Source organism: Scyliorhinus torazame, chromosome 16, assembly GCF_047496885.1.
Source record: "Scyliorhinus torazame isolate Kashiwa2021f chromosome 16, sScyTor2.1, whole genome shotgun sequence".
NCBI lineage: Eukaryota > Metazoa > Chordata > Chondrichthyes > Carcharhiniformes > Scyliorhinidae > Scyliorhinus > Scyliorhinus torazame.
The window spans coordinates 162,066,412-162,085,894 of NC_092722.1; the positions used below are offsets into that span (position 1 = coordinate 162,066,412).

A 19,483-nucleotide genomic window follows, 5' to 3' on the forward strand; every position below is an offset into this window, starting at 1 on the left:
GTGACCCAAAAGGTTATTGGGTTACAGGGATAGGGTGGAAGTGAGGGCTTAAGTGCATTGGTGCAGACTTGATGGGCCGAATGGCCTCCTTCTGCACTGTATGGTCTACGTATGTTCTATGTTTCTATGTAGTACAGTTTACCACAATACATATAATATACTAACAGTGGTTTACCCCATTCACCCCCTGTTAAAAAAAAGAGTCCAGCAGGGGTGAAGTGGACTTAAAGGTCAAGTCTGTCCGGGGCCTTGACCTTCCGCCGTGATCGCCTCAGTCCCGGCTGTGGTGTGGTCACTGGTGTCGAAAATTGCGCATCCGGGAGCGTGTCGTCCCCTTCTTCACCCAGTAATTGAGTCGGTGGGGGGGGGGGGGGGGGGTGTAAGGGTGAGGGTGGTGTTGATGGTCGCTGGGGAACCTGCAGGTGCCAAATCCCGGCGGGAGACTGTGTCCTGCCGCCAGTCATGATGTGCCACGTAGGCATATTGTGGGCTTGCATGGAGGAGCAGGACCTTCTCGACGAGGGGATCCGATTTATGACTCCTCGCATGCTCCCGGAGGAGGATGGGCCAGGGACTGTCAGCCAGGATGGGAGCGAGACCCCTGAGGTGGACTTCCTAGGGAAGGCAAACATACGTTCATGGCCGTTGGTGGCCGTGCACAGGAGCAACCGGATGGAGTGGAGCGCATCGGGAAGGACCTCCTGCCAGCGGGAGACTGGGAGACTTCTAGACTGTAGGGCCAGATGGACGGCCTTCCAGACCGTCGCGTTCTCCCTCTCTGCAGCTGGTCGTCCTGCTTGAGGCGATGCCCTTGCTAAGCAGGAACTGACGCAACTCGTCACAGCATGGTAGCATTGTGGATAGCACAATTGCTTCACAGCTCCAGGGTCCCAGGTTCGATTCCGGCTTGGATCACTGTCTGTGCGGAGTCTGCACATCCTCCCTGTGTGTGCGTGGGTTTCCTCCGGGTGCTCTAGTTGCCTCCCACAGTCCAAAGATGTGCAGGTTAGATGGATTGGCCATGATAAATTGCCCTTAGTGTACAAAATTGCCCTTAGTGTTGGGTGGGGTTACTGGGTTATGGGGATGGAGTGGAGGTGTGTGTTTGGGTAGGGTGCTCTTTCAAAGAGCCGGTGCAGACTCGATGGGCCGAATGGCCTCGTTCTGCACTGTAAATTCTATGATAATCTATGATGGAGGAACCCCGATCGCAATGGATGTAGTTCGGGAAACCGAACAAGGTGAAAAGACTGTGCAGGGCCTTGTTGACGGTGGCAGAGGTCATGTCAGGGCATGGGATGGCAAAGGGGAATTGTGAATACTCGTCTACAACGTTGAGGAAGTACACGTTACGGTCAGTGGAGAGGAGGGGCCCTCTGAAGTCAATGCTGAAGCGCTCCAAGGGGTGGGAGGCCTTTACCAGGTGTGCTCTGTCTGGCCGATAGAAGTGCGGTTTGCACTCCGCGCAGACCTGGCAGTCCCTGGTCACGGTCCTGTCCTCGGTGCAGTAAGGCAGGTTACGAGCCTTGATAAAATGAAAGAAAACGGTGACCCCCGGGTGACAGGGGTCATTGTGGATTGTGCGTTGGCACATGTACTGCGGGATAGGGCATCTGGGGCTCATTGAGCTTCCCAGGTCAGTACAAGATATCGTAGTTGTAGGTGGAGAGTTCGATCCTGCACCTCAGAATTTTGTCGTTCTTGATCTTGCCCCGTTGTGTATTATTAAACATGAAGGCAACCGACCGTTGGTCAATGAGGAGAGTGAATCGCCTGCCGGCCAGGTAATGCCTCCAATGTCACACAGCTTCTACAATGGCTTGGGCTTCCTTTTCGACGGAGGAGTGTCGAATTTCGGAGGCATGGAGGGTACGGGAGAAGAAAGCCATGGGCCTGCCCGCCTGGTTGAGGGTAGCGGCCAGGGGAAAGTCCAACGCATCGCTCTCCACCTGGAACGGGATGGACTTGTCCACAGCGTGCATCGCAGCTTTGGCAATATCTGCCTTGATGCGGTTGAAGGCCAGTCGGGCTTCAGCCGTCTGGGGAAAAATGATGGATTTAATGAGTGGACGGGCCTTGTCTGCATAATTGGGGACCCACTGGGCATAGTACAAGAAGAACCCCAGGCATCTCTTCAGGGCCTTGGGGCAGTGGGGGAGGGGAGGGGAGGTTGGGGCGCATGCGGTTGGGGTCGGGCCCTAGGACTTCGTTTTCCACAACGTAGCCAAGGATGGCTCGGCGGGTTGTGCGGAAAACGCATTTCTCCTTATTATAAGTGAGGTTAAGGAGCTTAGCGGTGTGGAGGAAGTGCCGGAGGTTTTCGTTATGGTCCTGCTGGTCATGGCCGCAGATGGTGACATTATCCAGATACGGGAACGTGGCCCGCAGCTCGTAGTAATCAACCATTTGGTCCATTTCTCGCTGGAAGACCGAGACCCCATTGGTGACGCTGAAGGGAACCCTGAGGAAGTGGTATAGGCGGCCATCTGACTCGAAGGCCATGTATTGGCGGTTGTCCGGGCGGATAGGGAGCTGGTGGTACGCGGACTTCAAGTCAACTGTGGAGAAGACTCGGTACTGCGCAATCTGATTGACCATGTCAGATATGCGGGGGAGGGGGTACGCATCGAGCTGCGTGTATCGATTGATGATCTGACTGTAGTCGATGACCATCCGGTGCTTCTCCCCAGTCTTGACAACCACCACTTGGGCTCTCCAGGGGCTGGTACTAGCCTCAATGATCCCTTCCCGCAGGAGTCGCTGGACCTCCGACCTGATAAAGGCCCTGCCCTGGCACTGTATCGTCTCCTCTTAGTAACGACGGGCTTACAGTCCGGGGTGAGGTTAGTGAAGAGCGAGGGTGGGACGACCTTAGGGGTCGCGAGGCTAAAGAGTGAGGGGGTGAAGGGGGGGGGGGGGGGGGGGGTCCACCAAACTTTAAGGTAAGGCTTTGGAGGTGGCACTGGAAATCGAGCCCCAGTGATAGGGCAGCGCAGAGATGGGGGAGGACGCACAGCTTAAAGTTAGTGTACTCTTGTACCGAAAGGGTTGAGACACAGTACCCCTGGATTTCTACGTAATGTGATCCGCAAGCCAGGGAGGTTTTCTGGGTCGCGGGTAAAATTGGGAGGGAGCAGCGCCTTACCGTATCTGGGTGGATAAAGCTGTCTGTGCTCCCGCAGTCGAAGAGGCAGGCCGTCTCGTACCCGTTGATCTGGACGGTCATCGTAGATTTTGTGAGGTGATGAGGCCGGGACTGGTCGAGCGTGATGGAGGCGAGCTTCGGAAGGTGATCGGTAGGCCGGTCAGAGTTAGCGTTGGCCAGCGTATGACCGGGTGAGCAGGGGTCCCGGGAGGCTGCGGAGTGGTCCCAAGATGGCGGCCCCCATGGGTCGAACGTGGTGGGCGAAATCAAAGATGGTGGCAGAGATGGCAGCCCCCACGGGGCGCACATGGCAGGTGGCAGCGAAGATGGCGGCGCCCACGGGTCGCACATTGCGGGTGGTGCGGCAGCTGGGGGCGGCTCCGACAGGCAACAGGCAGCACTGCTGGGCCTAGGAACTTTAGGGACAGGTCGGGCCTGGCAGATCTTGGCGAAGTGGCCCTTCCTCCCACACCCGTTGCAAATCGCGTTCCGTGCAGGGCAGCGTTGTCTGGGATGCTTACCCTGGCTGCAAAAGTAGTATTTCGGGCTTCCGGCACTGGCGGGCTGCTGCGCGGCACTGGCTTGCGCTGCACTCGAGTCGGATGATGGCGGTGCCCATGAGGTCCACGAGGGTGCCGCGTGGTCGGAGGTGTAGGCCTCCATGTTCTGGAAAGCCATTTCCAGCAAGTTTGAGAGCTGCACTGTCTCTGGGAGGCCGAGTGAACCCCCTTCTAGCAAGCGCTGGTAGATGTAATTCGATTTAATGCCCACTGCATCGGCATCCCTGATCAACAGCTCCGTGTGTTGGACAGCCGATACCACCTGGCAAGCACAGTTCCGGCCGAGTACCCGCAAGGCACGCAGGAATTCGGCTTGTGATTCGCCTCTTGGCAAGGAGGTGCCTAGCATACACCTCGTTTACTGACTTTACATACTGTCCCGTCAGCAGCATTATTGCCTCTGTATACGAGGAGGCATCTCTGATAAGAAGGAAAACGTGCGGGCTCACCCGTGCGTTGAGTATTTGCTGCTTTTGGAGGTCGGTGACGTCTTTGGTGGAGTATCCGAGATAAGCTTCAAAGCAGCTTAGCCAGTGCTCGAATGTCGCAGTGGCGTCGGCTGCTTGTGGGTCCAGCTCCAGGCGATCAGGCTTGAGTGGTGAATTCATCTTAAAAGTTTAACTTATTAAATTGATGTGCCATCAATGAACACAAGACGAGTAGTGAACAAAACTAATGCTTTAATAAGCTCAACAGAAAGCCTCCTGGCCTATGATCCCGAACTGGGCAGTGCCGGAGGTCAGCCACCTTTATACCAAGCCCGAGGGGAGGCGGAGCCATCAGACAGTAGTTTACCACAATACATGTAATACAGTAACAGTTTACCACAATACATATAATATACTAACAGTTTTTTACCACAGGAATGTTGTTGGCTATTATTAGGATGGCCTTGGCGAGGCTGTGTCCAGTAGAAGGGAACTGAAAACACCAAGATGATGATTCTCTCAAAACCTAATCCTTTTTATAACTCACCTCCTCTATGTCCCACACTCTCTTCTGATTTACAAGTTGCAGGCAGTGAAAGCATGCAACTCTTTACTCTCCCTTCCAGCCTCACCACAACCTTGCCCGTGTGTCTTTCTCCTTTCAGATACCCAAAAAGTACAGTCTGGGCAGACAGGGAGGAATATGGAGATGACAATGATGATCAAGATCTTGTCACACTGGCAACCACAAGCTCACTCACACTGCATGTATCTTAGAGGTTAGGCTAGAGGCAGGATCCACATACAGTGACACATTGAGCATGAGTGGCCTCCAGCCAGGGCAGGCGATAAGGTAGATTAGATGTCGGCACCAGACAGCAAGGCTACACACAGTTCTGATGGGCCAGACTCAGATCAGGATTTCAATGGGGAAGCCTCCAGGCTGATGGGCATGTTCAATGAAACACTTTGTGCTCTGCCAGGCCTGCCAGGATCATGGGGACGCCTGCCACCACGTGGGCACAGGGTCATGCAAGCTCAGACTGTTTTGCTGTCATGGCTGAGGAATACAGTGTTCAAAAGGCCTTGCAGAGTCTCACAGGAATCACAGGACAGTCACAGCACAGGAGGCTATTCGAGCCATTGTGTCTGTGCTGGTGCGCACTGCTACTTCCCCACCATTTCCATGTAGCTCTGCCCGTTCTTCCTTTTCAGAAAACAATCCAATTCCCTCTTGAATGTTCGCTAGTTCCCCATTTTTAAAATGGACTCTGCCTCCACCACACACTCTGGCAATGCATTCCAGATCCTAACCACACCCTGACTGAAAAAGCTCTTTCTCATGTCACTATTGCTTCTTTTATCAATTACCTTAAATCTGTGCCCTCTGGTTCTTGAAACTTTCACCAGTAGGAACAGTTTTCCCCTCTCTACTCTGTCCAGACCCTTCATGATTTTGAACACCTCTATCAAACCTCCTCTCAGCCTCTACAAGGAGGACAGTCCTGACTTCTCCAATCTATCTACATAGCTGAGGTTCCTCATCCTCTGAACCATTTTCATCAACTAGCCTGCCTTCAATTCCTTCCTAAAGTGTGATGCCCAGAGCTAGATGCAATACTTCAGTTGAGACAAAGCCAGTGTTTTATACAGATTTAACATAACTTAATTGCTTACATACTCTATGCCCCTATTATTAAAACTTAGAGTGCTATATACTTTATTAACCTCTGTCTCAACTAGTGCCTTCAATCCTTCAATCATTTATGCACATATATACCCAACTCCCTTTGCTCCTGTACCCTCTTTAGAATTGTATTTTATATTGTCTTTCCATGTTCTTTCTACCAAAACGAATCATTCCACACTTCCCTACATTAAATCTAATCTGCCGCTTGTCCGCCCATTCCACCAACCTATTTGAAGTTCTACACTAGCCTCCTCATGGTTCATAATACTTTCAAGTTTGGTATTATCCTCATATTTTGAAAATGCGTCCTGTGCACCGAGGTCCAGGTCATTAATATGTGTCAAGAAGAATAGTGGTCCTAACACTGATTCCATTATAAACCTTCCTCCAGTTTGAAACACAATCATTCACCGCCGTCACTGTTCCCTGTCACTCAGCCAATTTCATACCATGTTACCGTTATCCCCTTTATTCCCTGAGCTCTTACGTTGCTTATTTCTGGCGGTTGTTCTGTGCAATATAGACAAGCTGCCCTCTCTGAAGATTATTATTATAGAATTTACAGTGCAGAAGGAGGCCATTCGGCCCATCAAGTCTGCACCGGCTCTTGGAAAGAGCATCCTACCCAAGCCCATACCACCCTATCCCCATAACCCAGTAACCCCATTCAACCAACACTAAGGGCAATTTTGGACACGAAGGGCAATTTAGCATGGCCAATCCACATAACCTGCACATCTTTGGACTATGGAAGGAAACCGGAGCACCCGGAGGAAACCCACGCATACATGGGGAGAACATGCAGACTCCACACAGACAGTGACCCAGCCGGGAATCGAACATGGGACCCTGCAGCTGTAAAGCAATTGTGCTAACCACTATGCTACCGTGCTGCCCCTAAAGATGGCCATCTGCAATTTGCACCTTGAAAAATCAGCACCCTGCCACTAGCCCTGCTGCAGTGACTGGGGTAGCAGTGTAGAGGAGCACCAGGACAGAAAAATGCACATGGAAGGTAGTACTGAGAGAATGCACGGTGGTGATTAGTTAACTTCTGTATGCAGTCACTTGTTGTGCAGTGAAGTCATCAGCCATGTCACCAGTGTCGTGTTGGGTGCTCTGCTACACAGACGAACCAACACGGTTGCGGAAGGTACAACTCAGTTGTATTACTAACATTATTAACATTTGTAAACTGGTTACTGCGGTTCGTTCATTACCCTCTAACCTGTGGACCTAGCCCTAACACTATCTTGGAGAAGCACTCAGCACATGGTGAATGTCTGAGTGGCTTGCTGTGAGCGCTGTGCCCTGAGCTGTCTCCTGCTGGAATGAGCGGGAAGTGTCGTGTTCCCCGTTTTATAGTGTGTATGCTCTTGCCTGTGATTGGCTGTGATGTTGCATGTGTAGTGATTGGTTCGTTGATCTGTCCATCAGTGTGTATGCGTGTTTGCACCATGATGTTTATCTGAATATCATGACAACCAGCAGGTCGCCCTTGCTGTCCAGGAATACTCTTTGTTTGGCTCTTTGGAGTAAAATGTAACTGGCACAACAGATTCATACAGAATGAAGGCATCATGACGATTGCCAGGGTACTGGGCATTGACCTGTATGACTCTCTTCCTATGCTAATACATGTTGAGGAAGTGGAATCCCTTTTTGCTCCATGATAGGGCAGAATTGACATCTGATGTGCCTGCACTCAATGACACCATGAGCCATGGAGAAGTCTGCAATCATTTCAGTCACATGCTCACTCTGACACTTATTTTTGGCAAGAGACGATATAATATAATTAGCTCTCAGTGAACAGAAACCCTTAGAAAATAGTGGACGGTCAACCAGGAAATTTTGCAAAAGACCTCCACTATGGAAGAAACTGAAAAAATGGAAGTTCATCACCATAGTCCCCCTCACAGCTACTGGACATGCAATCAGCATTGATACTGGATGCTGAAGGAGGTTTTTTTAACCAACTTCAAGGCTTCTGCACAAATCAGTTGCTCGAAGACATGAGTACAGATCTATGCACAGTCATAGGCATTACTTGCAGCTCTAATGATGCTTGTAGCACCCGACAAACTTGTATTAATGAGCTAATTTTCTCTGCCTACATTTTTAATTTGCATCTTTTCCATTATATTCTGGAGGATTTTCATTTTGTCCACTGACCTCTAATTAATCTTCTTTTAAGATTAAGATGTTTGAAAAGAGGAATAGGAAAGGAAAGGTAATAAGCCTGATGGAGAAAAGACAATTAGTTGGGATTAGAAAGCGAAAGCTGTCCTCATTGGGCCCTGAGGAGGTTATGAAGTGCATTGGTTTAATGCAGTCGGTAAAGCACTGGGCCCGGTGGATTTTCCATTGAGTTCATTAACTGATATTGGACATGTTTAATGATTCCTTGATCCAGATTATGGCCTCATGTCCTGTGCCTGCTTCCTGCAGAGGTGCTGATGCCCCCGGCCGTTCACAAGGGGCTCATCCCACTGGCAGCTGCTGACCAGCTCTCTGAGCCTCCGAGCAAGCAGCCAGAAACATGACGGTCGCTCTTTTGTTACTCTGATTCACTTCCGCAGCTACTCCAGCTGCAACCCGTTCACTGTGTTGGCTGAGGGATGGGGGGCATGGAGCGGGGAGGGGTGCTGTTCACAGTTTGCATCAGAACAATTGCTGGGTGCAAGGCAGCTTGTAGTACGTCCCTCTGACTGAGAGGCAAATAGGGTGGGAATAAACAGGCAATGACATTTCTGAGTACACTATGCATGTATGACCTATGACAGCACCAGTTTACATCTTACATCATCACACTGCCAAGAATGCCATCAGATCACGGTTCTACATGAGCTTTTGTTTACTAATCATTGGACATAATCTATTTGCTTGAACCATTTTAAAATCTACCGGATTCCTTTCGATAGACAGCGGAAGATTAATACCAGTTGTAGAACTCCTGGCCATTTCATGAAGGTTGAAAACCCTATTACTGACACTAGCTTTTTGTTCTGAATAGAATCGAAACTCCCAACTCTCCTGGTGAGCTATATCCAGTCCTCTGGATTGATAGTTTTTTTTTTTGTTTCACTTTCCCCACCTGGCGATGCACAAGGCAGACTTTCACCTGCAAGGCTTTTCCTGCAACAGGTCGCTAGCTTATCATACGGGCAGCACTGTAGCACAGTGGTTAGCACAGTTGCTTCACGGCTCCAGGGTCCCAGATTCGATTCCCGGGTCACTGTCTGTGCGGTGTCTGCACGTTCTCCCCGTTGTTGTGGGCCAGGGTTTAGAGAACCAAAGTGTATCATGACCCCAACTTTGAATAGATTGTGGTATGGGGAGCACACGGCTCACTCTACAGGTGTGGACAGCAGAAATGGAAAAGTATTTTTCAAAGCAAAACAATGTTTATTCTATGAACTCAAGTTAACCTTTTCAAAACATACAGTGAACATGTGAGCAACCATCAAGTCAAATACAACCCCCAAAGAATACAACACTAAGTAATCCTTTAAGCTTTCCTTTTAATATCCATAAGACTTAAAACACCTTTTACCAGAAGCACATTCGTTTTACATTCACTACTGAGAACATTTATAATTCTGAATTCACCAAATGATCAAGATATAGTTTTTTCATGGCAGAAAGATCAACAGTACACCTGCTCTGTCTGGCTTCAGCTCCAACACTGAAAACGAAACTTAAACACACCCTGCAGCAAACAGCCTAAAACGAAAACCCTAACAGACAGCCCAGCTCCACTCACTCTCTGACATCACTGCAGTAATAAACACCCATTTCTTAAAGGTACTCTCACTACAGATATTTATATATACACCCATTTATAAACACCCATTTCTTAAAGGTACTCTCACATGACACCGTGTCTGCGTGGGTTTCCCCCGGGTGCTCCGGTTTCCTCCCACTGTCCAAAGATGTACAGTTTAGGTGGATTGGCTATGCTAAATTGCCCTTAGTGTCCAAAAAGAAAGGGTAAGTGGGGTTACTGGGATAGAATGGAGGCGTGGGCTTGAGTAGGGTGCTCTTGCCAAGGGTCGGTGCAGACTCAATGGGCTGAATGGCCTTCTGCACAGTAAATTCTATGATTCTATCACCAGATGCTGATAGCGTGAAGGGCGTTACTCCATATCAAGCACGGCTGAACAGGAGTCTCTCCCGCTCTTATCGTCTGATATCGGTGTGCTGGAAGGATCTTGTAGGCTGATACTCAACCTTTTGTCCACGTTACGAATGCACCTTCCTTGACCAACAAGCCCAGGGTGGGACTTGAACCCAGATCTTCTTGCTCAGCATAGGCAGGACGCTACCCACTGTGCTACAATCAATAGAAATGAAATGAAAATCGCTTATTGTCACGAGTAGGCTTCAATTAAGTTACTGTGAAAAGCCCCTAGTCGCCACATTCCGGCACCTGTTCGGGGAAGCTGGTACAGGAATTGAACCGTGCTGCTGGCCTGCCTTGGTCTGCTTTAAAATCCAGCGATTTAGCCCAATGAGCTAAACCAGCCCCTAACAGTAATGTAACTACTGTGCTACCAATCTCATCTAATTGATAGTCACTACTTCCTCTGAATGTGATTTGTGTTTGGAATACGGTTTGTAAAGTGCCAGTTTATCACAGTTCCTTTAGATAAAAGGCAATTAAAATATTCAACCTTTAAGTTTGTAAACAAATTTATCAGAATAATGTGTGATGATGCTGTTGCAACACAAAGAAACAGAACCATGCAGCAAGTTGAAAAGGCTTTGGAATATTCTCTGTCTAAATATATTTGTGACTGTGTGTATGCTTACATGATGTTATCTTAGGTTGGATTAATGAGATTAGCTCTTAAAATAAATTGTTTAGGATTCGAAGTGTGCCTGCTTTAAAACCTGACACATGTAAAGATTATGCATTTCAAATAACTAGAGGGAAGAAGGTTCTGTGGGGGAGCAGTCCACCTTCCTACTAGATCCATCAGTTACTGTTTTGGGGAAAGATTTATTTAACATTTTCAAGACACACTGATAAACTTCAAATTCGTGCAAGGTCATTGCTCATTTTCAACACATTGATATATTGGATACTTGGAAAAAAGCAAGCTTGCAAGTCCGGTTCACAATCCATTCACTGAGTACAATGAGTATTCCTACTCCTATTTCAGCTGAACAAAATAGGTGACAGCCATTCACTGATTCATTCCCCAGAGCAATATTTTGACCAATCAGGGTCAAGATGCCTGGTTTAAATTTTAAACAATGCTTGACAATTATCTGTCAGTCACCATCAACTGGTGCATTCTCCATGGCAATATCTCTACCAGAGTCCACTTGCCAATCACTCAGCATTCTCAAACAGTATAAATAGCTGTTTTCCCCTTATATTGGTGTTCTGATGAGTATAAGAGGAAAAGTTTCAACATGTCTCTTTTGTCGGCAATACTCAAGTTCTGTACTACCAAATGATTATTAATATTCCTATTGTTAAGCAAACATTTGAACCCACAAAACTGTTAAGTTCTAGCATTACACTTATAGATATCCCTGGTATACAATGAAACACAACATAATTCAGGGTTAATCTGATTGATTGAACGAGTTGTTGACATGTCTATATATATTTTTTGACCAGTTGGCTAATTCAGCTGTCATCTGAGACTAGAATTGTACTTACAATCCCATAAATGAGCCTTGGACACCATTCGACAAACCACACAAATCCCCCACTGACTCCTGGAAAGAACTGGTCGAGTAGAAGTTGAGGGCCATTGTAATCTTCCAAAGCCACTGATGTGAGGTGTCCACCCAAACAGTTGGAGGCCATTTCTTGCTCAATTATCGGGCATATTGTTGTCCCGGTTTTTCTGGAGAGGTGGAGCCTCCTTCAGCACTGATCCACTGATATTTGAAGCGTTGCCTGTTGATACTAACCACAGGGTAATGACTTCTTCTGTGCACCTTGCTGCCTCGACCTCCCTGCTGGCCCTGCACCAACTGAGCCCTCAATGCTTCTCCTCAATCTGCATATAACTTTAATTGCTGACATATCTGGATGTTCTGCCTGAAGAGTCAGTGAAAGGTTAAGCAGGTTGGGCCTATGCTCATTGGGAGATGATATTATTGAAACATAAGATTCTGAGGGGGCTTGACAGGGTATATGCTGAATATTTTCTCTGTTATAAATGCTGTAAGACATTTTAAGATTTTAAACTGTCTCAATTCAAGGTAAAATTGAATTGTTTGGAGGGGTTGTGATCTTCTATGAAGTCTGCTTGGCGATAAGTATATATGATCCCATACTAAATCTTCCCGGAGACAAGCCTTTGGCCCTGCTTGTTTATGGAGACAGAAACTTACTGCAAGCAATTGTTAACACTTAATAATCATAATCTTTATTAGTGTCATAAGTAGGTTTACATTAACAATGCAATGAAGTTACTGTGAAAATCCCCGAGTCGCCACACTCCAGCACCTGTTCAGGTACACGGAGGGAGAATTCAGAATGTCCAATTCACCTAACAGCATGTCATTCGGGACTTGTGGGAGAAAATCGGAGCACCCAGAGGAACCCATGCAGACATGGGGCGAACGTGCAGACTCCACACAGTGACCCAAGCCAGGAATCAAACCTGGGTCCCTGGTGCTGTGAAGCAACAATGTTAACCACTGTGCTACCATATGGTTGGTTTATACTGAAAAGTTATTACTGTTCATGTGTTTTTCTAATGTGAATGCTGTATATATTGCTCTTACTGTGGTGTCATTGTCACTGGATTGTTACAGCTCAAATTTTTAAATCTTGCTAATGATTTTTCTCAATTTTTAATATAGGGTCCTTGGCAGAATGGAGGAAGCAGCTGGCCTTGCCGTGCATAGACTCAGACATTCAGTGCAGAATTTAATGTCCTTTCCCATGGCAAATTTGATGGAGGGGCATTTAACTGGGCAGGAGGGTGATCCTGTCACGTTCCTGCCTCGGCCTCAATTAAGTCTGTAGTATGAAGTCTCATCGACGGCGTCCCCACCCCACCACTAATGGCCCACTTAAGGGCCTCACTCAGCGATGAGTGGTGGCTCACCATACAAATATATATATATATATATATATACACATACACACAGTTAAACAAAGACTCACTCCCCAAGATAAACTTTAAATATTGATTTAATCATTTGTTTTTCAAATGCATGTTTTGATCAGTCTCTCCTACAGTTGCTCAACGTCCGGTTCTCTTCTGTGAAGGACTTTGGGACATTTTCTGCATTACATTACATAATTAATAATACAAGCAACATGCCATTAACAGTTACAATCCTCACAGAATTCTGTTAAGAGGGCAAGAGAAAGGTTTGAGATAAAACATGCAAATTATCAGTTAAAATTCCCATAGGCTTCTGCAATAACCCTATTTAATTTTACCATTTACAAGTAATAAAGATCTAGCATTTAACTGGCACTAGGAGTTTCAGAAACATGTAGTGTAACCAATTAATTTAGCCCTATAAAATCATAGTGAAATTAAACTTCTAATTTATTTTTCTTGCCAAGATATCAACCACTTTCCTCAATCAGCCTTGCTATCGAATGTCTTCTCAACCTGTGATTTCCACTTCCAATAATCATGCTATCTCTCCCGAGTTCATTGTACTCATATTCTCCCTCAAGCTTTCACTCCCTCTCAAACTCCCCATGAACCTGCCCGACTCTACCTCAATCGCCCCCCCACCCCCCAAATCCTTCACGTTTCATATGGCATCTCTATTCCTATTGTCAATTACAATTAAGGCTATTTCTGATCCCTCCTTTTATAGCTCTCCACCAATATTCTCCTCCCAACCCTTCTGGTCCACTGTTAGGAAAATACTTTCTCCCAAGTCACTTATAATTGTGAATTTGAAAATGCAATGGCTTATCTTTGACTCTCCATTAGGACAATATTTCTGCAGCTACTGATTTGCTGTCACACGAGCCCACCCACTGTGGTTGACAGGGATCTCAACTGTGTCTGACCCACCTCCCTGCACGTCTACACTCACCCCTTCCCCTGCTGCCCCAGAATGGTATCCCCTTGTCCTCGCTTTTCATCCCACCAGCCTCCACATTCAAATGAGCATCCTCTGCCACTTCCGCCAACTCCAGCATCATGCCACCACTAAGCGCATCTTCCTCACTGTCAGCATTTTGCAGGGGCAGTTCCCTCCGGGATACCCTGGTCCACTCCTTCATCTCCCCCACCGCATCCTGTTCCCATGGCACCCACACATACAATCTCAGAAGGTGCAACACCTGCCCCTTCACTACTCGCCATCTGAGGGCCCACTCTTTTCAGGTGAAGCAGCGCTTCATGTGTACCTCCTTCAATTTGGTCTATTGCATTCGCTGCACCAAAAGCGGTTTACTCTACTGTGAGAGAAGAAACGCAGACTGGATGACCGTTTTGTAGAACACCTTCAGCCCATCTGCAAGCAGCATCCAGACCTCCCAATCACTTGCCATTTCAACACACCATCCTGCTCTAATGTCCACATGTCTGTCCTTGGCCTGCTGCGATGTTCCAGTGAAGCTCAACACAAACTGGAGGAACAGCACCTCATCTTCCGATTAGGCACGTTACAGCCTTCCGGACTTAATATTGAGTTCAACAACTCAACTGTGAATTCTCTCCTTCACCCCATTTTTATTTCTATCAATTTATTTTTATTCCCGTCTCCCTTCCCCACCAGGGTCATCTGTTCCCAAGTTGTCCTTTGACACCCTGCTTACTCTGTTCTGCCATTAACACATTCTGATCTCTTAATGTGCCACTATCAGCACCTTTCTTCGTCATTATCACCACTATTTACATTTCCATTGCCTTTTAGTCCCAACATCTTTGTCAATCTCACCTCAGGCTCCACCCATCACTGGCTGGCCCCCTATCCAGCCCTGCTGCTCCACCACCCCCCCTCACTCTACAACAGCATAAATCTGATTCATAGAATTTACAGTGCAGAAGGAGGCTATTCAGCCCATCGAGTCTGCACCGGCCCTTACAAAGGGCACCCTGCACAAGCCCACGCATCTATCCTATCCCCATAACCCCTACTAAACCTTTTTGGACACTAATGGCAATTTAGCATGGCCAATCCACCTAACCCACACATCTTTGGACTGTGGGAGGAAATCGGAGCACCCGGAGGGAACCCATGCAGATACGGGGAGAACGTGCAGATCCCGCACAATGACCCAGCCAGGAATCAAACCTGGGACCCTGGAGCTGTGAAGCAACTGTGCTAACCAGTATGCTACCGTGCTGCCCTATTCTATTTCCACTTCTTTCTAGCTTTGACAAAGAATAATCCAGACTCGAAACTTTGGCTCCGTTCTCTCTCCACAGATGCTGTCAGATCTGCTGAGGTTGTCCAGCATTTTCTGTTAAAAAAAATGTTGCCTGGCAAACAAACTTGAGGCTACCAATTAATCCAGGAGTATTATGTGGCCCAACTAACTTTCCATGTTCAAAGTGATTTCAGGTGCGTTTATAAAAACATTTTGCACAATACCAAGAAACAATTTTCTAAGCACAAAAGGAGGCAAAGAATCCATTTTTATTTTACAATTACAATAAATTACATCAGAAGACTGGTTAACAGAAGTTACTGCAGTAGTTTCACTGTTGTTGTTTAGGCAGTATTTGCACTTTTAATCCTTAACATATATCAAGATGGGCAGACACCTCCTTCCCATTATTCATTCTTATGTCAATCCCTATGTGCCAGACTTTCAAAAGATGACCACCCCTTTCTCATTTTTGGAAGGGGAAGGCAGGGTTAGGGAGTGCATACAAGTTCTCCTAATATGTAAAAGTCATGGCATGTAAATCCACTTCTACTTCATTAGTTATTTTGTACTTTACATAATGTTAACAAGAACATTGCATCTATGAAGTTGCTTAAAGTAAGGTTAACATTCATTTCTAAAAATAACAGATTTAAAAGGTTACTTGAAGTGATGGGGATGAAGTTGGTGACTTCTTAAAAATAAAATCTGAATGAAATTGATCAATTGCCACTTAATCAAAGTCTTTGAGAGTTAAAAGAAGACCAAGGCAAACGTGAGGAATGAGCTTGAAGATTGTATTTGTATTCCTTAAAAAAAAACTAACATGGGAACCTATAAGAGGTTGCCCCTCTGTGTCAAGCAATTAAGTTACAGGAGGTTGAACAGTTAAATACAATCTCTTTTGGGAGGGGTGAATAGAACTTGTGTGGTGAAGAGTTATTTCTGTAAAACTATGGTTAAGGATTTGATTATTCAGTGCTCATTTAGAAAAGAGAATTTTACATTCAGATAGTAACTTTACAAAGCAGGAGAATAGCTCATCTGTAGTGCATGATGAAAATATATCAGTACAGCACAATGAAAAAATATAATTGCTTTCAGACTAACAGAATTCCTTTTCTTTGGGCCAATTTGTTTCCCAGAGCTCCCAGCAAAGAACTGACTGCAGCCTTAATGTGGAATTTACCTGCAGAAGCAAAGTAAAACACTTCAACTTCCTCTACTTCCAGGGCTGACAATCCTAATAGCTTGATAAGCAAAACACATGACCCGAATACCAAACAGGCAAAATAAATTCACATAGAAGTACAACAAAGCCTTGATATGTCAAACTCTAAATCAAGGACTGTTCTATCATTACGATTTTAGTCAAAAAATTATCCAAGCTCTACAAATGGTGAAAGCTGTCATTTATACTTGCAGCTGTGGTTTATTCTTGCAGGTTGAAGAGTGTAACTGGATTCTTGGCATTGAATTAGGAATTCTAAATCGGTTCAATGGTAAATACTAAGAAAATAATTAGTTTCTCCAATGTCTACAGATGGTATACATTTACTTAATCTAATGCTGATCTAAAACAAGAAAATCTTTGATCGGATTTATTCCCAATTTGGCCAAAACAAGAAATGTTCTTCCTGTTGTAAGAGAACCTCATTACTTAAGCGAATTGCCAGATTTTCAGCGAGGCTGTCTTCATACTTCAAGTGAGATTTTGTTATTTATAACGAATCCACCAGGGGCACCACAAGGAAATGCTTTTTAAAATGTTTCAGTAGAAATCATGCAGTTCTTATTTTCCCATTACTTGGCACAACCACTTCTTTTAACTACAGGTGGCAAAGCAGCATAAAATAATTTGACACATACAAGGGTCCAATATCCTGAAAACAAGGTTTTTACAGCTTTACTGACTTCCCCCTTTCTTCTTAAAAGGGATGTGCTATTGACAAAAAGAAAACTAACTGTGCCAATTGTAAGTCATAAATTTAACTGTGAACTTTAACTTGCAAGTTGTGATAAATGCAACATGATTGTCTGTACATTCATGAAACACAAATACCATGTCCAGATAGCTGCCTCAGGTTAATGTGCAGGAGAGAAAACAGAGTGAAATATGCAGGAAAATATAGATATGCTGCCAAGGTAGGACCTTGGATTCTTTGGATATTGTTATGGAGCCATAATTCGTTTCCCAGGACCTTACAGACCACGTCCCAAAAAAGTGAAGCTTTATCCAACATTGTAAGCACCATGCAACAAACTGCTCCATTGTCTGAAGAAAAAATTATCTACATTTCTCTGGAGTTTGGCAAAAAGGCTACATTCAAAATTTCAGAAACATCTGGATGTAACACTGCCAGGGCTTTGTTGCATAAGCAGCAAGCGACTGACATGGGACAGTGAAAGGTGGGAATTTAGGATGGGCTAACTGTACTATAGCTAGGAACAAGGGAATAAAGAGGTAAACGAAAGGTTTCCTCAGAGATGTGGTATTTAATTGATTACCCAGTTAATTGGTTATATTACCCAAGCTGCAAGGAAAACTGTGGGCTACCTTAATGAAATAACTAATGAAGTAGCACATTCGACCTGCTCAGGTTTAAAATAACAAAATTCCATTCCAAAATAACAATAATCAGGAGTAATTGCCATAGCATTGATCACAATGTACGTTCTTTATTTCATTACAATTCTGTGCATTTGTCATTGGCCTGACAGATCACCACCAAAGTTTATAAAACCCAAAAACCATATATGTGGCAGCATCAGCAACGTGGTTTGAGGCAGCTATTTATTTTGGTTTTATGGAAGGTGAAAATTGAGCAAAGTCCACCGGAAAGCTTTCTATGTGGCGATGAAACTACACATTTCAGTCTGACAATTGCTGCAATTTTGTAACAACGTATGGTATATTGTGAAAACCTGTCACCATCTGGTCTGCATTCAAAAAGAGGGAACTGGTCTTTTATTGGCATGGTGTGGGGACCCAATGTACATAATAGTTTGACAAGTTTATTTTGTAGCATGAAACTTCATTTTTTGCAGTTGAGGAGTGCAGGACACTACAAGGCATGTCTCTTAAATTCACAGTGTGCAATCAATTTAAACATTAGAATATTTACTATTTATATAAGCCAGAAAACAATTAATAAAAACTAAAATATTTTGCTAGTTAACAAATGAAATATATATTTAAAAATGCATTACATTTGGCAGCATAGGTGGCCTAATTCAAGATGCACCCTTGTAAACGTTAATCATTCACTTATCTGAAGCAAGCCACTGCAGATTAAGTGAATGAACTCTACAGTGGATGGAATGAGTTAACAGGGACAAGAGGCGAGAATAATGTACATTTCATCAGCTCTACCAGGCAAGCAAGTATCCTGAAAACAATGCATCAGTGATCTTAGGAGACTAATGAATATTTAGTTAGCAGATAAATCAGAACAGGAGCTTTCTCAAAAGGATCAGTTGCACTGCTTCATTAATTTAACTCAAGACGCCTCTGAACTGGTGACAATCAAGTAAAGTTATAGTTTTCCAAAGTAAGGAATTTTTCTTCAGAGTCAGTTGTTGTATTGTTGAATAATTCCAGACTGTATAAATATTGTTGTCCCAGTAGGAAGATAAAAGATACAACTACTGATCTCATTTGGGGGGTCTAAAATCACATTATGTTCAGCAGAACTGATGGTGTATCAGATGACCTGTCAAAAAAACACAGCAGTTTAAAAAAAAATTCAACTTCTAATGCAAAATATTGCTCCAGTTTTAATGTTTAAGCTACGCAGAGATGGACTAGAAACCATCATCAGAATGGAACAAAATAATTCCTATTTTAGACAGTAGTACAGTCATGTACTGCAATTGCTGGCAGATCGCTTTACAATTAAACCATTTATGCTATAAGATTATCATTTTTGTAACAAATCAGTCAATTACAAAATATCAACGATAAAGCAGATACAAAGGAACAATGGTATTTTTATGTTAAAGTCAATTGGGGAGATGGTGACATAGTGCCCACTAGAGACCCGTGTACTGTTCTGTGGATCTGGGTTTGAATCCCATCACAGAAGATGATGAAATTTGAATTCAATAACAAATTTGGAATTAAAAGTCTAACCATGAATGAACCCATTGTAGTAGAATCCCTATCTGGTTTGTCGTACCTGGTCATGTGACTCCAAACCCACAGCAATATGGTTGGGTGACTCTTAAATGCCCAGTGGACAATGGCATTTAGGGATGGGAAACAAATGCAGGCCTAGCCAGCGACACTCGCATCCCAAAAATAGCTTAGTTAAAAAGGATGCAAGCATTATGGAGTCA

General features: G+C 45.1%; 1 protein-coding gene across 1 annotated transcript in view; it reads right to left on the reverse strand.

Annotated features, from left to right (window-relative positions):
• Positions 1-15,395: 15,395 nt before the first annotated feature.
• Positions 15,396-19,483, reverse strand: part of sec23ip (SEC23 interacting protein) — a 190,730-nt gene continuing 186,642 nt past the window's right edge. Inside the window, exon 19 of the mRNA XM_072479346.1 lies at positions 15,396-18,858. The gene's annotated coding sequence lies outside the window, so the exon portion shown is untranslated. The remainder of the gene's footprint in view (positions 18,859-19,483) is intronic.